Source organism: Lynx rufus, unplaced genomic scaffold (assembly GCF_022079265.1).
Source record: "Lynx rufus isolate CCGP_SWC_20201006 ecotype Redwood Valley unplaced genomic scaffold, mLynRuf1.p SCAF_1, whole genome shotgun sequence".
Lineage (NCBI taxonomy): Eukaryota > Metazoa > Chordata > Mammalia > Carnivora > Felidae > Lynx > Lynx rufus.
This window is the reverse complement of record NW_025814823.1, coordinates 128,681,149-128,702,581: the sequence shown is the minus strand read 5'-3', so window position 1 is coordinate 128,702,581 and position 21,433 is coordinate 128,681,149. Positions and strand designations below refer to the sequence as shown.

At 38.7% G+C, this 21,433-nt stretch overlaps 1 protein-coding gene across 2 annotated transcripts in view; it reads left to right on the top strand.

Moving 5' to 3' along the window:
- The window catches only part of ELOVL7 (ELOVL fatty acid elongase 7), a 74,132-nt gene that overhangs the window by 16,867 nt on the left and 35,832 nt on the right, over nt 1-21,433 (top strand). Inside the window, exon 1 of one of the 2 annotated variants that reach the window (XM_047086862.1) lies at nt 20,683-20,910. The exons of the other annotated variant lie outside the window; for it this stretch is intronic. The gene's annotated coding sequence lies outside the window, so the exon portion shown is untranslated. Of the gene's footprint in view, nt 1-20,682; nt 20,911-21,433 lie in introns of those variants that run through there. 2 annotated transcript variants of the gene reach the window in all.

Genomic DNA, 21,433 nt, shown 5'->3' with positions numbered 1-21,433 from the left:
CAAAGTAGACTCGAGGCTCTGAGCTGTCAGCACAGAGTCCGACGTAGAACTGTGAGTTCATGACTGGAGGCGAAGTCAGATTATTAACTGACTGAGCCACCCAGGTGCCCCACCAATTATCAGTATTTCTTAATGTTCAGGTGATTCCATTGTGCAACTACGATTGAGAAGAGCTGCTTGAAATTTGCCCTTGAAGGATTTTCATTTTTCCATTCCTCTCAAAAGGTATCCTGATCTTCCCATACTCTCCAAAACTATTCCACCAAACCCTATTTTCTAAATTCTTGGCCTCACCTCCTACTTTGCTAGAAAAATTGAAGCTTTTGTTGCTGAATCTCTTTTAATTTTTTGGCCCCATTTAGTCAAGTTAACATTTAATTATGTCCTAGTTTGTGCCAGGCATTATGCTAGACATTGAGTTTAGAGTGGTGAACAGGACAAATACAGCCCATACCTTCCTGGAGTTTACAGTTTAGTGCTGTGTATAGATAAATTAGGCAGTTACAGTACATGGTAAATGCTATGGTGAGGCAATAAGGTATTATTGGAACTCATAGGTATGGCCCTAATCCAGACGCAGGCCCTGAGAAAGACTTTCTTCTGTCTTATTAAACTCCTCAACATCTTGCCCTCCTTTTTCTTTCCCCTTCTTGGAGAATGAGGTGGCACCCTGCTCCATTAGAGGAAGAGCACCATCTCATATCTGTCTCCATTCTCTCCATTTCTCCTCCAGACCTTCATTGGTTGTTCTTCCTTGTTTCTCTCTGTTGTTTCTTCCTCTCACTCTAAACATACTTAAGGTTTTACCAAAATGATACAGCTGGATTTTATATCTTCTTGTCTCTTTTTTTTTTTTTTTTTTTCAAACAGGCCTCTTGAGAGTGGCCTATCCAGTGTCTTCTGTTACTCACCAGCTTTCGTATTTTGGTTTCTGCGTCATCAGTCAGCTTTATCATAAAGTCACAGGGGCTTCCAGTTTGACTTAAGTTGGTAGAGACCATTCAGCTCTGTCACACTGGACCTCTCTATGCATATGGCTATTTGTCACCGTTTCTTCTTCAGAATTTTCTCCACATTTCTTTCTGTGATTCTGCGTGTACTAATTTCTTGTGATGTCTTCTTCCTTGTAAGATTCTTTCCCTCAGCCTACCACTTATAAAGGATGGTATTCTCCACTGGTTTGTCTTTACACCACTGTTTTTCTTCATTCATCCATTACTGTGGTTTTAATCACCGTCTAGATGTGAAAGCTTTCAGAATCTGTATCTTCCACCTTGAAATTTCTCCCAAATGCCTTTTGGGCATCTCTACCTGAATATTCCATAGGTTTGTCACATTGAAATTTACCAATCCTTTGCCCTTTAAACCTGTTCCTCTTTCTGTGCTCCTAATCTCATCTGGTGTTGCAACCATAGACGTTTGTCACTCAAACCAAACCAGAAACTTTAGTCATGTTACCTTGTCCCTTAATCCTGTGTAGTTAATCACTTAACCCTTCCTGTGTTGCCTCATAAATATTTCTTGACTTCATGTCTACGACACTGCACATCACCCAACTATCTTTACCCTTGTTGAAGCCTTTAAGCATTTCTCATTGGGACGATTGTAATTAAATCCTAGTTGGTGTCCCTACACTTATGCTCACCCCCTTACATTCATCATTTATACAGCTAGGCCACTATACTGGTTTGAAACCCATCAGGGGCTCCCTCTGCCTATAGGTGAGGCTAGGACACTGCAGTAAGGGGTTGCTTTTGGGATAAGCTTTAGGGGACCAGGGTGGTAAGACATTGGCAAAACTGCCTGGTTGAGTTCCCTTACATAATTATGCTTCTGCATAATATTTCACTTTTGAAAGTTTTCTTTTGCCTATGCAACATCTTTTCTCACTATTCCTCATCAGCACTTCTTTCTCAGTGCATTTTCCCATTCTGGTACCTCAAAGTGCTCAATTCCTCCCCATACTAAAAGCAACTTAGGTATCATGTCTTTCAGGAGGTCTTCTTATCATTCATGTCTTTATTTATTCACTGATGTTTATCAGACATCTGCATTTTTAGGCAGCCAATAGCGTATCAGAAGGTGAGAGATGAGAACATGCCTGAGTGCATTAGAGCAGTGCTTTTCATACTGTCTGTGGTGGTGGACCAATTGGGTTTTTTGTTTTTTTCACTCTCTCATGAACCAATAAGTGGTCTTGTTGCATGTGATTAAAATGCAATCTGTACCACATGTGACTCACCGCACAAACTCAACAACACCCAAACTGGTCTACATCTTGTTTAACCAGTGTCACATACTTGCATGTCACAGCAATGTCCAATTGCCATAAAAAATTTTAAATGCTTATACTTGATTTCTGAACTTAGCTTGATTCAGACAGGTAATACACCATTTGTTCATTAGCACCAGTCCACAGGCTACCTTTGAGTAGCATTGCTCTTGAGGGTTGCTGTAGATGTCATGGTGGAAGAGGGGACAGCTTACAACAGGGGTACAGAAGAGACTAGACACTTTCCTTGAATGGTTGAGCTATAAGGGAGGAGAGATCCTGTTAGAGGAGGGCAAAATCTTTAAAAATGAGATCTGCTTACCAGCTAGATGAACATGGCTTTTTAGCCATGAGGAAAAGTTGGGGCATAGAGAGAGGGCAGCTGGAGCAGCCTGGTTCTGGCAAGTCTAGAGTAGTAGGCACATAGTGCAAAGAGGCTGCTATAAGGTAAGAGATGAGACTGGAGTCAGGGGTTAATTTGGTTACTTCAGCAAATACTTTCGAAGGATCTTCATAGCAGATCCTTCCTAGGCCCTGGGATTGGAAGCCAAGGAGAGACTTTTTGCCGTAGCAGGGCTTAAAAAGGTTGCTAAGGATAACCAAGGAGTTAGACTGATACTTGCAACGCATCTCGAAGGATTTTTGAGCTGGCACACAGTATGATCAATTTAATCCTTAGAGGGTTGGCTCATGTGGATGGTGGGAAATGGATGGCTACTGAATCAGGAGAGTTAGTTGGGAGGTAAGTGATCCAGGTAAGATATGATAAGTATCAGGAAGGTGCAATCAGGGGTTGAAGGAAGTAGTTGGGGTGAGGAAAAGAGACAGGACTTTTATGGGAAATATTATTAGGGTGGTATATATCACAGATCTTGACGGGTCAGTGGAGTTTGGGATGGCTTGCAATTTCTGACTTGTTTTGAGGTTGATAGTATAATTCATTGGGGAAGGGCTTTTTGGATGGTGAAGGGATTACAGAAGTGGTAAGTAAACTGTCTGAGGCCAGTTAGAGGCCTGCTCTCTGTATTCCTGTAGTGTGTTGTGCTAACCTCTATCATTGTGTAGGTCAGTGGGTTTCTGTATTTGTGAACTCTTTGAGAACCTGTACCCACTTTTCTATCCTAAACACGTGGCACAGGGCCTAACATGTAGAAGAGGCTCAACAAATCATTCTTAAACTGAAAAGAAAGGTAGTGTATTAGTATCCTATTGGTGCCATAACAAATCACACACTTAGTGGATTAAAATAACACAAATTAAAACTCACGTTGTTTATTTATTCTTTTGGTCAGATGTCCCGGTTGGCAAGGTTGATTGCTCTACTTTGTGTTTTACAAGGTGCTGGCCATCTGGACTTTTATCAGAAGGCTCTAGAATGAATCTATTTCCAGACTCATTCATGTTGCTGGCAGAATGCAGTTCTTTGTGGTTGTAGGACTGAAGTCCCTATGTCCTTGCTGGCTGTCAGCTAGAGGATGCCCTTAGGGGCATCTCTCCAGTCCTCGAACATGGGCCTCTGCATCTCAGAGCCAGCAATGGTGCCTTGAATTCTCATGTTTCGAATCTCTTTACCTTCCTCTTCTGCCATGTCTCTTGACTTTCTCTTCTTGCAGCTAGAGACAGTTCTCTAGTTGTAAGGGCTCCTGTAATTACATTGGGCCTACCTGGATAATCCAAGATAATCTTCCTACTTTAAGGTCTGTGACCTTAATTCTATCTGTAGAGTCCCTTTTGCAATGTAACACAGTCACACATTCCAAGGATTAAGCCATGAAGTTTTCATGGGGTTGGGGGTGAGCATTGTTTTGCTGACCACATAAGTAATTATCCAGCAAATCATGTAGGGATCTTGATCATGGTTCTTAAATACGGATGCATTCTGACACCTCTTATTTGTACAGGGAAGCACAAGGAGAGTAAGACTTGCCTAATGACAGAAGGAAATAGGAGCAGAGGTAGATCACAGCCTACAGCTTCTATTTTTTTATTCTAACCACTTATCTATCTATCTATCTTATCTATCGCATCCATTCATCCTTTCATTCATTCATTTATTCATTCTTTCTTTCGTAAACATTTGAGTATGTGCTTTATTTCAAGGGTCTATACTAATTTGGGACATGAGGAAGAAAGTGAGCTACCGATGACTTTGGCTTGTATTGATGATGTTACTGTCCCTATTTAGTGAATAATCTCTTTTTAGTATGATGTAGCTTCAGGCTTGTACCAAGGACTCAGCAAATGTGTATACTTGTGATCATTACTGCTTAGTTTATTCCCTTCTATGTGTGGCCATAAAATTTAGGAAACAATAAATATATATTATTAGTATTTTAATTTTTAGCTTTATTCAAATAAGTAACCAGTGTTATCAGTTTCTTACCGATTTTTCCAGAAATATTCTATGCATATAATAAAGAAATGTTTATCTTGTACTTGGCATTAATTATATATTCTAGTAACTATTTCATGACAGATAGGTTAAGGTACTTAATTCTTTTTTTATAACTGTATATTATTCCCTGGTATGAAACCAGCTTGTTACAAGTCTCACGTTGGTGGACATTTGGATAGTTTCTACTTCTTTTGCTATTAAAAGATTCTTGTAAAAAATCTTATACATGCGCTTTTCACACAGATGCATACATACAGAACTTATGCTTTGCAGCAGTTATTGTCTAATGACAGAGATTGTACCAGTTACCATTCCCTCCATCAATGTATGCAAGTAACTACTGTTTCTGTACACCTTGGCTAAAAAATATGTCGTTGAACTTTATGGTCTTTACCAATCTTATCAGTAAAAAGTGATATTTCTGTTTCTCTAGCTTAAATGTGCATTTGTCCCATGACTGAGTAAGGTTGGTCATCTTTTTTTGTATGTATTTTAAAGCTATTTCTATTTCATTTTCTTTTTTTTTTTTTTTTTCAAAAATTTTTTTTTTTTTCAACATTTATTTATTTTTGGGACAGAGAGAGACAGAGCATGAACGGGGGAGGGGCAGAGAGAGAGGGAGACACAGAATCGGAAACAGGCTCCAGGCTCCGAGCCATCAGCCCAGAGCCTGACGCGGGGCTCGAACTCACGCACCGCGAGATCGTGACCTGGCTGAAGTCGGACGCTTAACCGACTGCGCCACCCAGGCGCCCCTCTATTTCATTTTCTATAAACTGTTCATATCTTTTATCCATTTCTCTATTGGATTGTTGGCTTTTTTATTAATTTATTGGCAGTGCATATATTAAGGAAATTAGCTTATAAGATGCATGTATTTCGGGATATGAAATAGGATATAAGGTGTACATATTTTTTCTTTTGATTTTGTATGCTTAGGCTTTTGACGTGCATAAACAGTTAATTGTAGGTGAGCATGTTTAATTAATCTTAACATCTTTGTCTTCTGTGCTTTGTGTCATCATGGTAAAGTCTTTCTTTATTTCAGTATTACAAAGTAATTAGCTCAGGTTTCTGCAAGTATTTTTTTTAACTTTTTATTTTGAAATAATTATAGATGCACAGGAACCTATAACGTTAGTACAGAGAGATTCTGTGTATTCTCTTTATTCAGATCTCCCAACCAGCAGGTATTTTTATGGTTTTATTTTTATATTTAAATTGTTAATGATTCTGAAATTTATTTTGGTATAAGATTATATATGATTATAAGATTAGATATGAATTCCACTTTCTTTTCCGCTTGGTTACCTGTTTGCTCTAACATTATTTATTGAATAATCTATATTTTGTCCAGTAATTTAAAATTCATATGTACCAATCATGTGCTAAATTCCTAAGTGTACTGGTTAGGTTTTGAAACATTAAAGTGTCACAACTTGCAGAGAAGCTGAAATGTCATTGTATATTTTCCTAAGAGCTACGTGTTGAGACAGCTGGGGCCAGCCCTCTTTCAAAATCCTATTATGGTGTCTGGAATTGTGTTTGTGGTGTTGTGGGTTGTACTAGGGTACAGGTAAATAACCTTCAGGTTTGCATCTTAGTTTACTGTTCCCAGTCTGTAAAGGTAAAGCCTTTACCCAATGTAGTTCCTAAGGTTAACCATGCCATTGATTAATACTTACAAAACCTTTTATTCTTTATTATTTTTAAAATTTTTTAAAAAATTTATTTCTGAGATAGAGAAACACAGAATCTAAAGCAGGCTCCAGGCTCCGAGCTGTCAGCACTGAGCCCAACGCGGGGCTTGAACCCACGAACTGTGAGATCATGACTTGAGCCAAAGTCAGATGCTCAACCGACTGAGCTACCCAGGCACCCCATTACTTACAAAACCTTTTAGACGGACTATATTGTCCTCATTTAGTAAATAGGAAATAGAGATTCAGAAAGATTAAAAATCACCCCAGACCTCAGGTCTTAGATAAGGTTGGCAGAGCTCAGACAGGTTCTCACCTTGCGATTGGTATTATTACACAGTATTCCAGGACATGCCTCAGATCTGCTCGAGATACCTCTTCACTCCATTGATCTGAGATAAAAACTACTGTAACTTCTGGGCTAGGACATAACTCTCCTATTCCATCTCTGCTTTAGCAAACCTGAAGGCTTTCCACATTTTTAGGTCCTGTTTTTCAGTGCAAAGTTTAGGCAAAAACATGATTTTTCCAAGGTTTTTCTGACTTCAGTCTGAAGAATGCTAATGGAAAAATACAATACTCATTTGCCTATATAGTTTTCTGAATTTAAAGAGTAGATTTAGATAATTCTTAAATTCTTTCCCAGCTCTATGATTCTAGATACATGTTCTTTATCTTGCTAGTATTTTTCATAGTTTTATGTTCTCGTATAGTGGGGAGTGAACAAAGCATTTAAAGAATGACAAGTATTTTCTGTGGATTATTTAGAGGGGAAACATGTTAGAATTCTTTAATCCAATTAGAAATCACGTTCTTTTAGGAGAAGTCTTATAGGCTGGTTATTGTATTATATAAAAGTTCTCTTAATTTTAGTTCATTACATTAGCTTGCCGGCATATATTTATTTTTAAAAAATATTTTAATGTTTATTTATTTTTGAGAGTGGGGGGAGGGGCTGAGAGAGAAGGGGACAGAGGATATGAAGTGGGGTGTGCTCAGTCAGCAGCGAGCCTTATGCAGAGCTTGAACTCAAACTGTTAGATCAAGACCTGATTCAACGGAGATGAAGTCGGGCACTTAACCAACTGAGCCATCCAGGTGTCTGCCCCAGTAGCATATATTTAAAGGCCACCACTTAAAATTCTGTATGTGCTTTGGGTCTAAGGCTATCGCTTCACACAGGTCCTCTCATTTCCTTTTAGCTGCAGTGTTGTCTGTGTGGTGCTCTTCACGAGATCGGAGTTTTAGGAGAAGTAAAGCTTCCGGCTCTGAACTTTCCACTTACTGTTAAGAAATATTGCTATGGCAAAGTAAATTCTTCCAGATAATTTTGCCCACTTCTCTTTGAAGCTGTGTCTGGGGTCTCCATGAACAGCCCTCAAACTGGCCACCTTGGAGATCTAGATTCATAAGTCATTTGGTGTGTTTGGAGGGGAGAAATACATTCTTAGGGCCTAAGTGAGTTAATGGAAGGCCAGCCACACTCAGGAAACTGATTCATAAACTAGAATCCCCCCAGTCATTCATTTATAATTGGTTATATCTGTAGACAAAGCAAAGACTGAGCAAAATTGCAAGTAGGTAATTCTGCTTAACAGATCCAGGTCTAGGTGAGAATATTGGTAAAATGAAAGCAAAAGAAGCTTGACTAATCCTGTTCTCCTCTCTAGAGATTGATCATTCTGTCTTTTAAAACCTTCATTTACAACACCTTTCTGTGCAGTGCTAGAAAATTCTGGTGACTAACTTTGTTTTTGAGATTTTATTTAAAAAAAAAATTTTTTTTTAACGTTTATTTATTTTTGAGACAGAGACAGAGCATGAACGGGGGAGGGGCAGAGAGAGAGGGAGACACAGAATATGAAACAGGCTCCAGGCTCTGAGAAGTCAGCACAGAAACCAACGCGGGGCTCGAACTCACGGACCGTGAGATCATGACCTGAGCTGAAGTCGGACGCTTAACCGACTGAGCCACCCAGGCGCCCCTGTTTTTGAGATTTTAAAGGGATTTCTTCCTCAGTTTGCATTCAGTTTCATATCACCTTCTGTAATTTTAACAGAACTATCACAGTCTACTAAAGTTTACTCACCACATAAATTTTAAATGGTTTCTTTTATATGAAGGGTAGCATCTAATTGTTAACAATAGGCAGGCTGGCTTTGTTCCCTCGTCTATCGGTGGACAGACCTCTTCATGCAAAGACTTTCAGCTCTGTGTTAACCTATCTGTGAGGGTGGGTGGTTGACACTTCTAGATTTTGTTACTGAATTTGGAGATTTGTCCCATTGGGGGACTTAAACTTTTTTTCCTTGAGTCTACCTTTATCCTTTTTGACACTTTTCCATATGGTGGACTAGGGAGATAAGCAGTAAGGAGAACTACAAGCCATCTCAGGTGTAAAAGTCTCAGCTTGATTAGATTGTGTTAACTTTCTCTTATTAGAAATCCCCAAGTTACATTTCTGCAGGATACATCAGCCTCGCTCCTACTTACCCTTTCAGTGATCAGCTCAGACATGACTTCCTCCAGGAAGACTTTCTTCATCTCTGTCCATGATTCAAGCTCTAGACTGGAGTAAGTGCCCTCTCCTAAAAGCACTCTAGGCTCATTGCTCTTGTAAAGCATATGTTATATAACTGTGTACTTGTATATGAACTCCAAGAGGGCAAGAACTCTGTCTAGTCTACATTTTAAAAATAGCTTCATTGAGATATAATTCATGTACCACACAATCCACGCATTCAAAGTATACAATTTAGTGGTTGTCTGGTCCACTCTTGAATCTCCAGCATAGGGCCAACTTTGGGGTTAACAAATGTTGGTTGATTGGCTAAGTCTTTTTTGCCATCTTGCCTCTCTTACCACCCTCCACAGACTAGAGTCCTGTTGAATTTTGAACAGCTGCCCTGCAGCATAATAATTGTGTGCTAAGTAACAAGTTATTTAACTTCTCTGGGCTTCAGTTTACTTCTCTGTGACATAGAAGATAATGATATGTCTTTCATAGTGTTGCTATGAGAATTAACTAGATCATATGAATGAAACACCTAGAGTAATACTTGACACAGAGCCCTGGATGGGTGGGCACTCTTGTTATTCCCTTGGGTAACTTGGGTAGGAACTGGCTGTCCCTTGCCTCAGGAAATAGAGGCAGCATCTGATTTCAGATCTGCCTGGTTGTGCTGCCTGTGTTAAGTTAGATCAGCTCCCTTTGTTTCTTCAAGAAACCTCCCTCCACACAAGATCTGTTAATACCTCTTCACTTTTTGAGCAATAATCCAAGACTTCTGAGGTTTGATGAGAAAGCTGATTGTCATCTGTGGTTCTGTTTCTTACTCATGACTTCCTACTTTTTTTTTTAAGTTTATTTCTTTATTTTGAGAGAGCACGAGTGAGCAGGAGAGGGGCAGAGAGAGAGAAGGGGGTGGGGGGAAAGAGAATCCCAAGCAGGCTCCATGCTGTGTTGTCAGTGCAGAACCCAATGTGGGTTTTGATTCCATGAACTATGGAAACATGACCTGAAGCAAAATCAAGAGTTGGACACTTAACCTACTGAGCCACCCAGGTGCCGCCTCATGAATTCCTACTTAAGCTTTAACCACCTGTTTCACATATTTGCTTGCATCTATTAACTCATTATTAAAATGGTATTCTTTCCAGGAGTCCCACCTTAAAACTTAAATCAAGATAGCTTTTGGGGGTGCCTGGGTGGCCCAGTAGGTTGAGTGTCCAACTCTTGATTTCGGCTCAGGTCATCATCCCATGGTCATGGGATTGAGCTTCACGTCGGGCTGCTTAAGATTCTCTCTCTCACTCACTCACTCACTCACTCACTCTCACCCCCCTCTTCTGCCCCTCTGCCCCTCTCCCCTAAGTACACTCTCTGTCTAAAATAAAAATTAAAAAAAAAAAGATTTTTAATTGCAAAATCTGTGTCTCCCTCAATCTCTGCTCCAGGTTGGGCCGGGTTGATTTGGGCAAGGGAGAAAAGTCTTTCTGACCTTTGTCCGAGAGAAGGTCTGCTTTGCTTAGTGCAGCCTGTTGCTGCCTTGCTTTTGAACCTCTTGGCTAATTTATGAAAGCAGAGGAACTGCTTTCATCTGAGGCACACAGTGGCAAAGTTCCCATGGCAGGAAGTGTTCATACAAATCTCATCCATAGTGATTACATGAGAAATGGTATTTTGTTTTACTTGTTGGTGCTTTCTTGTGATACCGTGATTGAGTCAGTGTTTTTATTTGAGAGCTAATGCTCTAAGACAAATGTGACACACTCGCTCTTAGGGATCTTTATTATTCAGCTGCAATCTGCCTGTCCAGTTGAGCTGCTGCTTCCCCTTCTTATAAATCCTCATGTGCTACAACTGGGTCTGTGAACAAGCACCGCTTGAAGTTTGCAAGTCCCCAGTTTATGTAAGTAGAAAAAGTGTGATAGGAAGAAAACCAAACAGTTGGTGACTTTGGGTGTGGGGAGGGGTGGGGAGGGACAGGTGGGAGATAAAAGAAAAAAATGGGGAAAAAAAAGAGGTTTTTAATATCAAAGAGTAGAAGAGAGTGGTGGAAAGTAAAGTTGAAAGGGGAGAGTGGAGTCAGATAATGGAGCTAAGAACTTGGGCCTAAAGTGATTTATAATAGGGCATCCTGGGGGAGAAGAAGGTAAAAGTGATATGTTAGGGTGATTTTTTTTCTGGTAATAATATTAGCCATAAGCAGGAATTTAAAGGAAATAAGAGTGTAGGCAGGAGTTTTCCAGGCTTAGTTGCAGTAATATAGGTGTGCAGTGGGGTTCTAGTTGTTAGTAGTGAGAATGATGGAGAAAGTTTTCATCTAAGAAAACTCAGAGAATTTGTAACAGCTCACAGGTTAGAGGCAAAAAAGCAGAGTCAAAGATGATTGTAATGTTTTGGATCAGAAGAAAAGTCAAGCCACTAACATCGGTGTTGGGTAAAGAAGCCAGTTGGTGGAAGGAGTTGGGCAAGTTAAGTTCCTTTTGAGATTAGTTAGGTTTTGTGTGGCAGTGGAATGTCCAAGTTACAGTGTTTATTGGCAGTTGGGAATGGTCGAGTCTGGCATAGGTACAAGATTGGGGTTCAGAGTATAGATCTGGGAGTTGTTACTGTAATAGTAGGAGCAAGTAGATGCAAAGACAAAAACAATTACTGGTACATATTGAGGGAGAAACCCCCAGTGCGGGAGTATGAAGAAGAAACCCAACAGAATAAAACGATTAAGAGCTTACAGATGGAAAGAGATGAGGCCAGTTAGAAGAATGCTATATTCTGAAAGCCAAAGTCAGGGCTTCACCAACAAGTCTTTTTTAAAGGGCTTCTCTATTCCTGTATTTTTTGATTCATCTCTATATTGACTTGATTTTGTCATCATAAAGTTTTTTCAAGAAAGCTGATGGATGTTGTATACCCTGTGTTCTTCCATTCTTGAGGAGGTATTTCTGCTGCCTTTGTACTTGAGCAAGATCTTAGTTAGGTATAATATTCCTGGGTTATACTTTGTTTCTTTAAAAATGTTGTGTTAATTCACTTACCATTGAATTTTGCTTTAGAAAAGTGTGATGCAGCCTAAGTTTCTTCTCTCTTATATGTAATTTACTTTTGGAGGGATTTTAAAATCTTTTAAATTTATATTCAGTAAGTTAACTCTTTACATTCAGTAAATTCACTGTGTTTTGCTTGATCTACTAGTTTTGACTCATAGAATCATGTAACCACCATCAGAGTTAAGATACAGGTATTTCCATCACCCTAAAACATTTCTTTGTACGGTGCTTTGTAATCAACCCTTCTTCCGAACTCCATACCCTGGTAACCACTGATATGGTCTGTATTTATAGCTTTGCTTTATTCAGAATGTTGTAAGTGGAATCATATAGTATATAGTTTTTTGAGTCTGGCATACTTCACTTAGCATAAACATATTTGAGATTCGTCTATGTTGTAAATATCACTAGTCCCTTTGCTTTTTTTGCTGAGTAGCTTTTCATTGAAAGGATATACCACAGTTTGTTTATCCATGTATTAATTGAGGAACTTGGGTTGTTTACAGTTTGGGGTGATTATGAATAAAGTCACTATAGATATTTGTATATAGGTTTTTGTGTGAATATTTTCTAGATATATTTAATTTACCTTCTGTAAAGATTCTTCCTCCACATAAGATCATATTCTGATGTACTAGGTGTTTGCACTTCAGCATATGAATTTTGAGGGGATACAATTCAATGCATAACACTTGAATATTTTCTCAAACCACAAATTTTGTCTGCTACATGCCAGACATTAGTCTAGGCACTGGGAATACAAAGATAATGAAGCTCAGTTTCTTCCTTTATGATTAATGGAAAGATAAGAATTAATAACAGGCATCTGCAATACTATGCAATAAGTACTGTCAAAGATGAGACAGATTATTATGAGAACACCTCCGTGAGACCTAACCCTGACTGATTAAATCAGGGATTACATCAGAGGAAATGATGTTTATGCTGGATCCTTCCCAATAGGATACACTAGTTGCCTAATTGTTCTTCCTACTTCCAAACCACACCCTTAGTTACCCAGCCCTGGACTCTACCACCCAGTTAATCTTTCCAAGCACCACTTTGGTTAGGACATTCCCTGGTTGAGAAACCTCTCAACAGAACTAACTACTCAAGAATTCTTTATCCTGACTTTTGGTGCCTTCACAATCAATACCACCATTGGAATCTACCTTTCCTGTTTTGGTATTTATTTTGTTAACTTCCTTAATTCTATGCATTAACAAAAAAGACTAACAAACATTTTTGAAACACACGAGGAGCTTTTCTATAATTTCATACAAAGGCCGGATTTGTTTTGTTTTCTACTATATCACTGGCACCTAAAATGGTGAATATTGGTTGATATATATGCACCCAACATATGAGCAGCAAAATATATACAGCAAATATTAACGGACCAAAAGGGAGAAAATGACAGCAATACAATAATAGTAGGGGATTTTAACATCCACTTCATCAATGCATAGATTAGACAGAAAATTATTAAGGAAATATCAGCTTTATTTTTTTTATTTTTTAAAAAAAAATTTTTTTTTCAACGTTTATTTATTTTTGGGACAGAGAGAGACAGAGCATGAACGGGGGGGGGGGGGGGCAGAGAGAGAGGGAGACACAGAATCGGAAACAGGCTCCAGGCTCTGAGCCATCAGCCCAGAGCCTGACGCGGGGCTCGAACTCACGGACCGCGAGATCGTGACCTGGCTGAAGTCGGACGCTTAACCGACTGCGCCACCCAGGCGCCCCGGAAATATCAGCTTTAAATGACACATTAGACCAGGTGGACTTAATAGATATATGCGGAGCATTCCATCCAAAAGCAGCAGAATTTACATTCTTCTCGTGTATATATGGAATATTTCCAGGATATATCATATGGTAGGCCACAAAATAAGTCTCAGTAAATTCTAGAAGATTGAAATCATATCAAGCATCTTTTCTGACCACAGTGGTATGAAACTTGAAGTCAGTTATTAGAAGAAAACAGGAAAACTACAAATACACAGAGATTAAACAACATGTTACTCAACAATTACTAAGTGATAGAAGAAATCAAAGAAATTAAAAAAATACAAAACCACCTAGAATGAAAACAAAAACACAACCTACCGAAATCTATGGGACACAGCCAAAGCACTTCTATGAGGGAAGTCTATAGTGATACAGGCCTACCTCAGGAAACAAGAAAATCTCAAACAACTTAACTTTATACTGAAAGGAAATAGAAAAAGAACAGATGAACTCCAGAGTTAGTAGAAGGAAGAAAATGATAAAGATCAGAGTGGAAATAAATGAAATAGAGACTAAAAAGGCAAAAAAGGTCAATGGAACTAAGAGCTGGTTCTTTGAAAAGATAAACAAAATTGACAAACTTTTAACTAGATTCACCAAGAAGAGATTGTGCAAATTAGTCAGAAATGAAAAAGAAGTCACAACTCATACCATAGAAATACAAAGGACCGTAAGAGACTATTATGAATGATATATACCAGCAAATCGGACAGCCTAGAAGAGATAAGTTCCTAGACATTTACAAGCTTCCAAGACTGAATCAGGGAGAAATTGAAAATCTTAATAGACTAATTGCTAGTAAGGATATTGAATCAATAACCAGAAACCTTGAAATAGACAAAAGTCCAGGACCAGACACCTTCACTGGTGAATTCTACCAAACATTCAAAGAAGACTTAGTACCTATCCTTCTCTAACTCTTCCAGAAAATTGAAAAGGAGGGAAAGCTTCCAACCTTATTTCACAAGGCCAGCATTACCCTGATACCCAAGCCAGACATGGATATTATAGGTTAATATCCCTTATAAACCTAGATGCAAAAATTGTCAGTAAAATATTAGCACACTAAATTCAACAGTACATTAAAATAATCATACACTATGATCAAGTGGAATTTATTACAAGGATGAAAAGATGGTTCAACATCCACAAGTCAATCAATGCAATACACCATATTAACAAAATGAAAAGTAAAAATTATATGATCATTTCCATAGATAGACAAAAAGCATTTGACAAAATTCAACATCCATTTATGATAAAAACTCTTTAAAAAATTTTTTTAACTTTTTTTTTTAATTTATTTTTGGGACAGAGAGAGACAGGACATGAACAGGGGAGGGGCAGAGAGAGAGGGAGACACAGAATCAGAAGCAGGCTCCAGGCTCTGAGCCATCAGCCCAGAGCCCGACGCGGGGCTCGAACTCACAGACCGCGAGATCGTGAGCTGAAGTCGGATGCTTAACTGACTGAGCCACCCAGGCGCCCCTATGATAAAAACTCTTAATGAAGTGAGTATAGAGAGAACATACCTTAACATCTAAAAGCTCTATGTTAAAAACCCATAGCTAATATCATACTTAACAGTGACTAGCTGAAGGCTTTTCCTTTAAGTAACAAGATGAGGATGCTTACTATACCCACTTTATTCAACATAGTATTGAAAGTCCTAGCCACATCAACTAGTCAAGAAAAATAAATAAAAAGTATCTGAATTGGAAAGGAAGAAGTAAAATTGCCACTCTTTGCAGATGACATGATACTTATGTATAGAAAACCCCAAAGACTCAACCAAAAATCTATTATAACTAATAAATAAAATTCAGTAAAATTGCAGGATACAAAATTAACGTGCAAAAATCTGTTGCATTTCTATACACTGATAACAAAGTATCAGAAAGAGAAATCAAGAAAATGATACAATTATAATCGCATAAAAAAAAATGTCAGAATAAATTTGACCAAGGAGGTGAAAGACCTGTAAACTAAAAAGTGTAAGACATTGATGAAAGAAATTGAAGCAGATACAATTAAATGGAAAGATAGCATATGTTCATGGATTGGAAGAATTTACATTTCCAAATTGTCTTATGACCCAAAGCAATCTAGGGATTCAGTGCAATCACTATCAAAATTCCAATGACATTTTTCACAAAACTAGAGCAAATAATTATATTTGTATAGAACCACAAAAGACCCTGAATAGCCAAAACAATGCAGAAAGAACAAAGCCAGAGGTACCACACTGCCTGATTACAAACTATTCTACAAAGCTATAGTATTCAAAACTGTATGGTATTGGCATAAAAACAGACACAAGGATCAACAAGACAGAATAGAGAGCCCAGAAATAAATCCACATATACATGGTCAAAGGAGCCAAGGATATATGGTGGGGAAAGGACTGGGTCTTCAATTAATGGTGTTGGGAAAACTGGATAGCTGCATGCAAAAGAATGAAACTGGACCACTGTATTACACCATATACAAAAATCAATTCAAAATGGTTTCAAGTCTTGAATGTAAGACTTAAAACCAAAATCCTCCTAGAAGAAAACATATAGGCAAAAGCTCCTTGACATTAGTCTTAACAATGTTTGCTTTGGATCTGACTCCAAAGACAAGGGAAACAAAAGCAAAAGTCAACAAATAGGACTACATCAAACCAAAGAGCTTCTGCAGAGTAAAGGAAACTATCAACAAAATGAAAAGGCAACCCACCGAATGGGAGAAGATATTTGCAAATGATATATCTGATTAGAGATTAATATACAAAATGTGTAAAGAACTCATACAACTCAGTGAAAAAAAAAAAAGGAACAGTCCAATTAAAAAATGGGCAGAGGATCTGAATAAACATTTTTCCAAAGAAGACACACAGATGACCAACAGATACAAGAAAAGATACTCAACATGACTAATCATCAAGAAAATGCGATATAAAACCACAGTGAGATATCACCTTACATCTATCAGAACGGTTATCATCAAAAAGACAAGAAATAACAAGTTTTGGCCTGGATGTGAAGAAAAGGAAACCCTTGAGTAAATTGGTTCAGCCACTGTTGAAAACAGTATAAACGTTCCTCAAAAAATTAAAAATAGAACTACAAAATGATCCAACAATTCTACTGGGTATTGATCTGAAGAAAACAAAAACACTAATTCAAAAAGATACATGTTGATTGCTACATTATTTGTCACTCTGTTGGACATCAAAGACTAATATCATATGTCAGTGATACCACAATAAGTAAAAATCATATTCAGTAAAAACAGCTGAGATACGGAAAAAGAAGATGGGTGTGTGTGTGTGTGTGTGTGTGAGTGTAGCTTGAGAGTATTATTCTAAGTGAAGTGAGTCAGGCACAGAAAAACAAATACTGCATGATATCACTTATATGTGGAATCTAAAATACAAAACAAAACTCAGACTTAAAGGTACAGAAAAAAGATTGGTCACTGCCAGAGGGGAGGGGGATTGGGCGTGTGAAATGGGTGAAGGCTATTAAGAGGTACAAACTTTGTTTATAAAATAAGTCATAGGGATGTAATGTAGAGCATGGGGAATAGAGTCAATAGCATTGTATTAACTTTGTAAGGTGACTGATAGTAACTAGATTTATCGTGGAAACTATTACACAACATATACAAGTGTCAAGTCACTGTGTTGTACACCTGCAATGAATATAATATTGTATGTCAATTATACTTTAATAAATAAAAATCAATCCTCTCCAGCAAAAGTAATAAAACCGATAATACTGATTAAGTAAATAAATGAATGAATTTTCCCTTGGAGGGCTCTCTGCTTGCAATGCATGTCTGTCTTCTCTCCCAGGTGCACACGTTTTTGCTTATTGAAATCTTATTCTTAAAGCCCAGCTCGTGTATCCTCCCCTCCATTATACCTTTCTTCCTGGTCACATGTGCCAGAAGTGAACCTTCATTCCTAAAAGCTGTAGTACTCTCTGTGAACTATTTGTGTGACCCTGTGTTCTGCTTTGCATTTTGGATATCTGTGTAGGCATTTATTTTTCCTGTCAAATGGAAAGTCGTTTGAATTGAGGGACCATATTTTAAAAATAATATTGTATCCTGCTCAGCACTTCCTTGCAGAGCAACAAATGCTCAAAAAATAGATTGTGTTTGAAGAGAAAATGAATGGGAGGAGTATTACATTCATTGGAAGAAAAGTGGAGAAGGCATAAGTGAGGGGATCTTTGGTTTGGCCCCCTTGCTTTGCCATTTATTTGTTTATTTATTTATTTAGAGCATTTAAAAAAATTTTTTAATGTTTATTTGAGAGAGAGAGAGAGACAGAATGTGAGGAGGGGAGGGGCAGAGAGAGAGGGAGACACAGAATCTGAAGCAGGCTTCAGGCCCTCAGCTGTCAGCACAGAGCCCAATGTGGGGCTTGAATCCATGAACTGTGAGATTATGACCTGAGCTGAAGTTGGATGCTTAACCAACTGAGCCATCCAGGCACCCTGAGCTTACAGCATTTTAAAATTCATCCAGCAGATATTTATTGAGCACCTATTTTACTCAGGGCATTGTTCTAGGATTTAGGTTACAAGTAGGAATTGAGCTGTCCTGGAGGTATACCTCACTTCTTCTGACAGAGAAGCAAGTCTTATTCATCCTGGTGGTCACTTTCATCTGTACAATTTTTCAGATGATTTTCTCAGACTTACCACATTTCCTGGAATCTTTCCATGAGTTGAGGAAGTCCAAGGGCAGGGTTCCTGTCTTCCTCGTCCTGCTCCCTACTGCATTGGACTGTGTTTTATACCTGCTAATGATTTAAGCAGGCCCTTATTTACCCTAAATGTTCTCTGAGTCTTCTCTAAACTTGCTTCATGTTTCCAGTGTTAAATGCTGAAGTGGGACCAAAGTCTTGGCAAGGATACTGATTGCTCTGCTAAGAGTAGCAGTAAGCATAATAAATAGCACGTTTAGCATTGCGCTGTGTTTACATGACTTGTTTCCTAGTGGAGCCTCTTGCTGGTTTCTAGGAGTCCTTCATTTCTAACAAGTTGTTGTATTAACATGTTGAAGTTGTTGAATGAACATCTCAACAAGCTTGTCTGCTTCTCTGCTCAAACTTATGAGTACTGATAATGTTGCAGAGCTCAAGCCAAACAGAAATGTAATCTTAGTTAGTCTGGTGGGTCATGCATATATAATGTTATATTTTCCAGAGCCCTCTGATATTAAGGAAAAGTGAAGAAGTGAAAGTCAATGAAAGAGTGGAATAGTAAGGAATGGAGTAGATGGCACAGATACTTGTTTTGAGGTCCTGCTTGACGTGGAAATGACAATTCTTAAATCTGATTGAAGGACAGTCCTGAGTCTATCCTATAGAGAGAATGTTAATATGCACTCCCATGTCATGGGTACTGGAGGGGAGAAGTGCTCATTTTATTTAAATTTGTGTATACCAGCCAGAAAAATGTCAGTTTGTGGAAGTGGTGTAGCATTTCCAAGTGTGAGTTCAACCCTATGTTGTCTTGTGTTCATGAATTTATAATGTACCACCTATATCATCAAAGAGACTGTGGCACAAGATAATTCTAAATAGATATATTGAAAGTCTAGAAAGTCTCAGATGCTGCAAAACATGATTAACTTACTAACCATGTCTTAATTTAACACACACACAAAAGTCAAGATTAGTTTATCCTGAGCACATATCACTAGAACACGCAGCACTTGGGTGGATGGTCTCACTGTCAAGAGCTTCAGTTCATATTGGAAATGTCACTACAGAGGAATCGCTTTCAGCCACAGTTTCAGCAGACATCATTTCTCAAAGCTAACCCCCTTTCTTCTTTGTGGAGAAACCACTCTTCTCTCATTTCAGGCTCCTCCTTCCTCTCTGAAGCCATGTGCTTCCCCATGTCCCTGTGGGGTTGCGGTACCAGGTACCCTAAAGAAACCCTTGCAGTCCCAATCCTTTCTCAATGCATGGCTTAGATGTTGGCAGGTGGTGCAGTCCTGGGAAGGGACATTTAAAGAACTTCTGGGGAGCCTTGGGAAGAGTTTTGGAGCTCCTGAAAAAGAGACACATTGGAAGAGACCCTTTGGTCTCGATGAAGGTGTATGAGAACATAATTGGAATGACTGCCACCATCTTTTTCCACAAAAATGACAAAACAGAAATTAATCAACCCAGAAGACATTTCCCTACCTTGAGACCTCTTTTTCTGTAACTTACCCTCTTACTGTTTAAGCCACTTTGAGTTGAGCATTCTCTTGCAGACAGAAACTTTTTTCCTGATACTATAACATTTCTACTTGCAAAACAGAAAGCTAGGTGGTTAGTTCCTGTATTTGATATTTTTGGTCACTTTTGTTTGCCTAAAAGACAAGGCTTATATTCTAATTTTCTGTAATTTACTAAAACCTAAGATGTGGCAATGATTTTCTCTTTGGCACATGTTTGGGAGCTTCAAGCTTATTTTGCTCTCAGAATATGAGGCTACTTTCTTTATATCTTGGGTGTATGTGCTGATTAAGAGATCCCCCACATTTCACATCTCTTATGGATGTTTTGCATCACTAGAGAAAACATTCCAGTATTGATTGCGTCTCCTGTTGCTGCCCTTCTCGACCCAGATATCTTATCATATCCTGGTCACGTTCATGAACTGAATCCTCTGTCACAAATTTTATGCTCTTGCCCTATGTTGTGGACGTTGTCGTGTCTGCCATTGGTTTATGCAGCATTAAGAAAGGTTCCCAAACCTGGCCCATCACCATAATCTCCCCATATATACTAACTGAATCCAGATATCTCTCCAGGTAATTCTCATTATCAACCAGGTCTGGCAACCACCGATATAAGGGATATAGAAAGGGAAAAAATTGTAATGACTTCATTCTATACCTAAAGTAAATGTTTCCAAACCTCAACTGACAAAGACAGCTATGTAAGAAGAAAATTTTATTACTTTGTATCTTAATTTTTATTTTTTAATACAGCTTTCTTTATTCTTTTGGGTGTCAGGAACCTATTTCAAGCAACTCTAAATATGACCACCGCTCTCTGTACCCCTCAGCAAGTTAGAACAAGCGTATGTGATACCAAGTTACTTGGAAGGAGGAGCCCTTTAGTCCTCAGTGTCCTTTGTCTACATTGCCATCCCACAAGATACAGGGGTCCCATCGAGTCTGTGGCCACTTGTCCCTGCAGGTCTGTATTGTTGCTAGCGCATGACAACTTCATTTTCTACAGCTCTTGTGCTGTTCTTCTGGGTCTGTCGAGGGTGCTCAGAAATGTTTATGCTGCTCCTGCTCCACTCCAGAGTAAGAGAAGCTCTCTATGCCTTCCAAGGCCCCATCAACCACCTGTTTCCTCTCTATGTGGGCACCTGAGCCTGACCACTCCTGCTCTCGGTTCCGGAAATCCTACCTGGCACCTCGCCAGGGTTCCTTGCCCTTCTCGTTGAGATCTGCACTAAATGCTTTCTCTCCAACTCTTCCTCAGTCAAGCCTGAAGCATGCTCTTCTGTGCTATGAGGCTCGGAAACCCCAGATGTTTCCTCTTCAATCTCTGTTTATGTCCTTTGGTTCTTCTGTATGGCTAAGTGCCTCCGCCTCAGTAACTCAAAAGCTAGGATAAAACTTTCTGTCCTTTTGCTTTCTCCTGTTCTGTTTCACTCCCAAGACAGTTTATACAACATAGTTATTCAATAGACATGGCAAAAAAGTGGGGG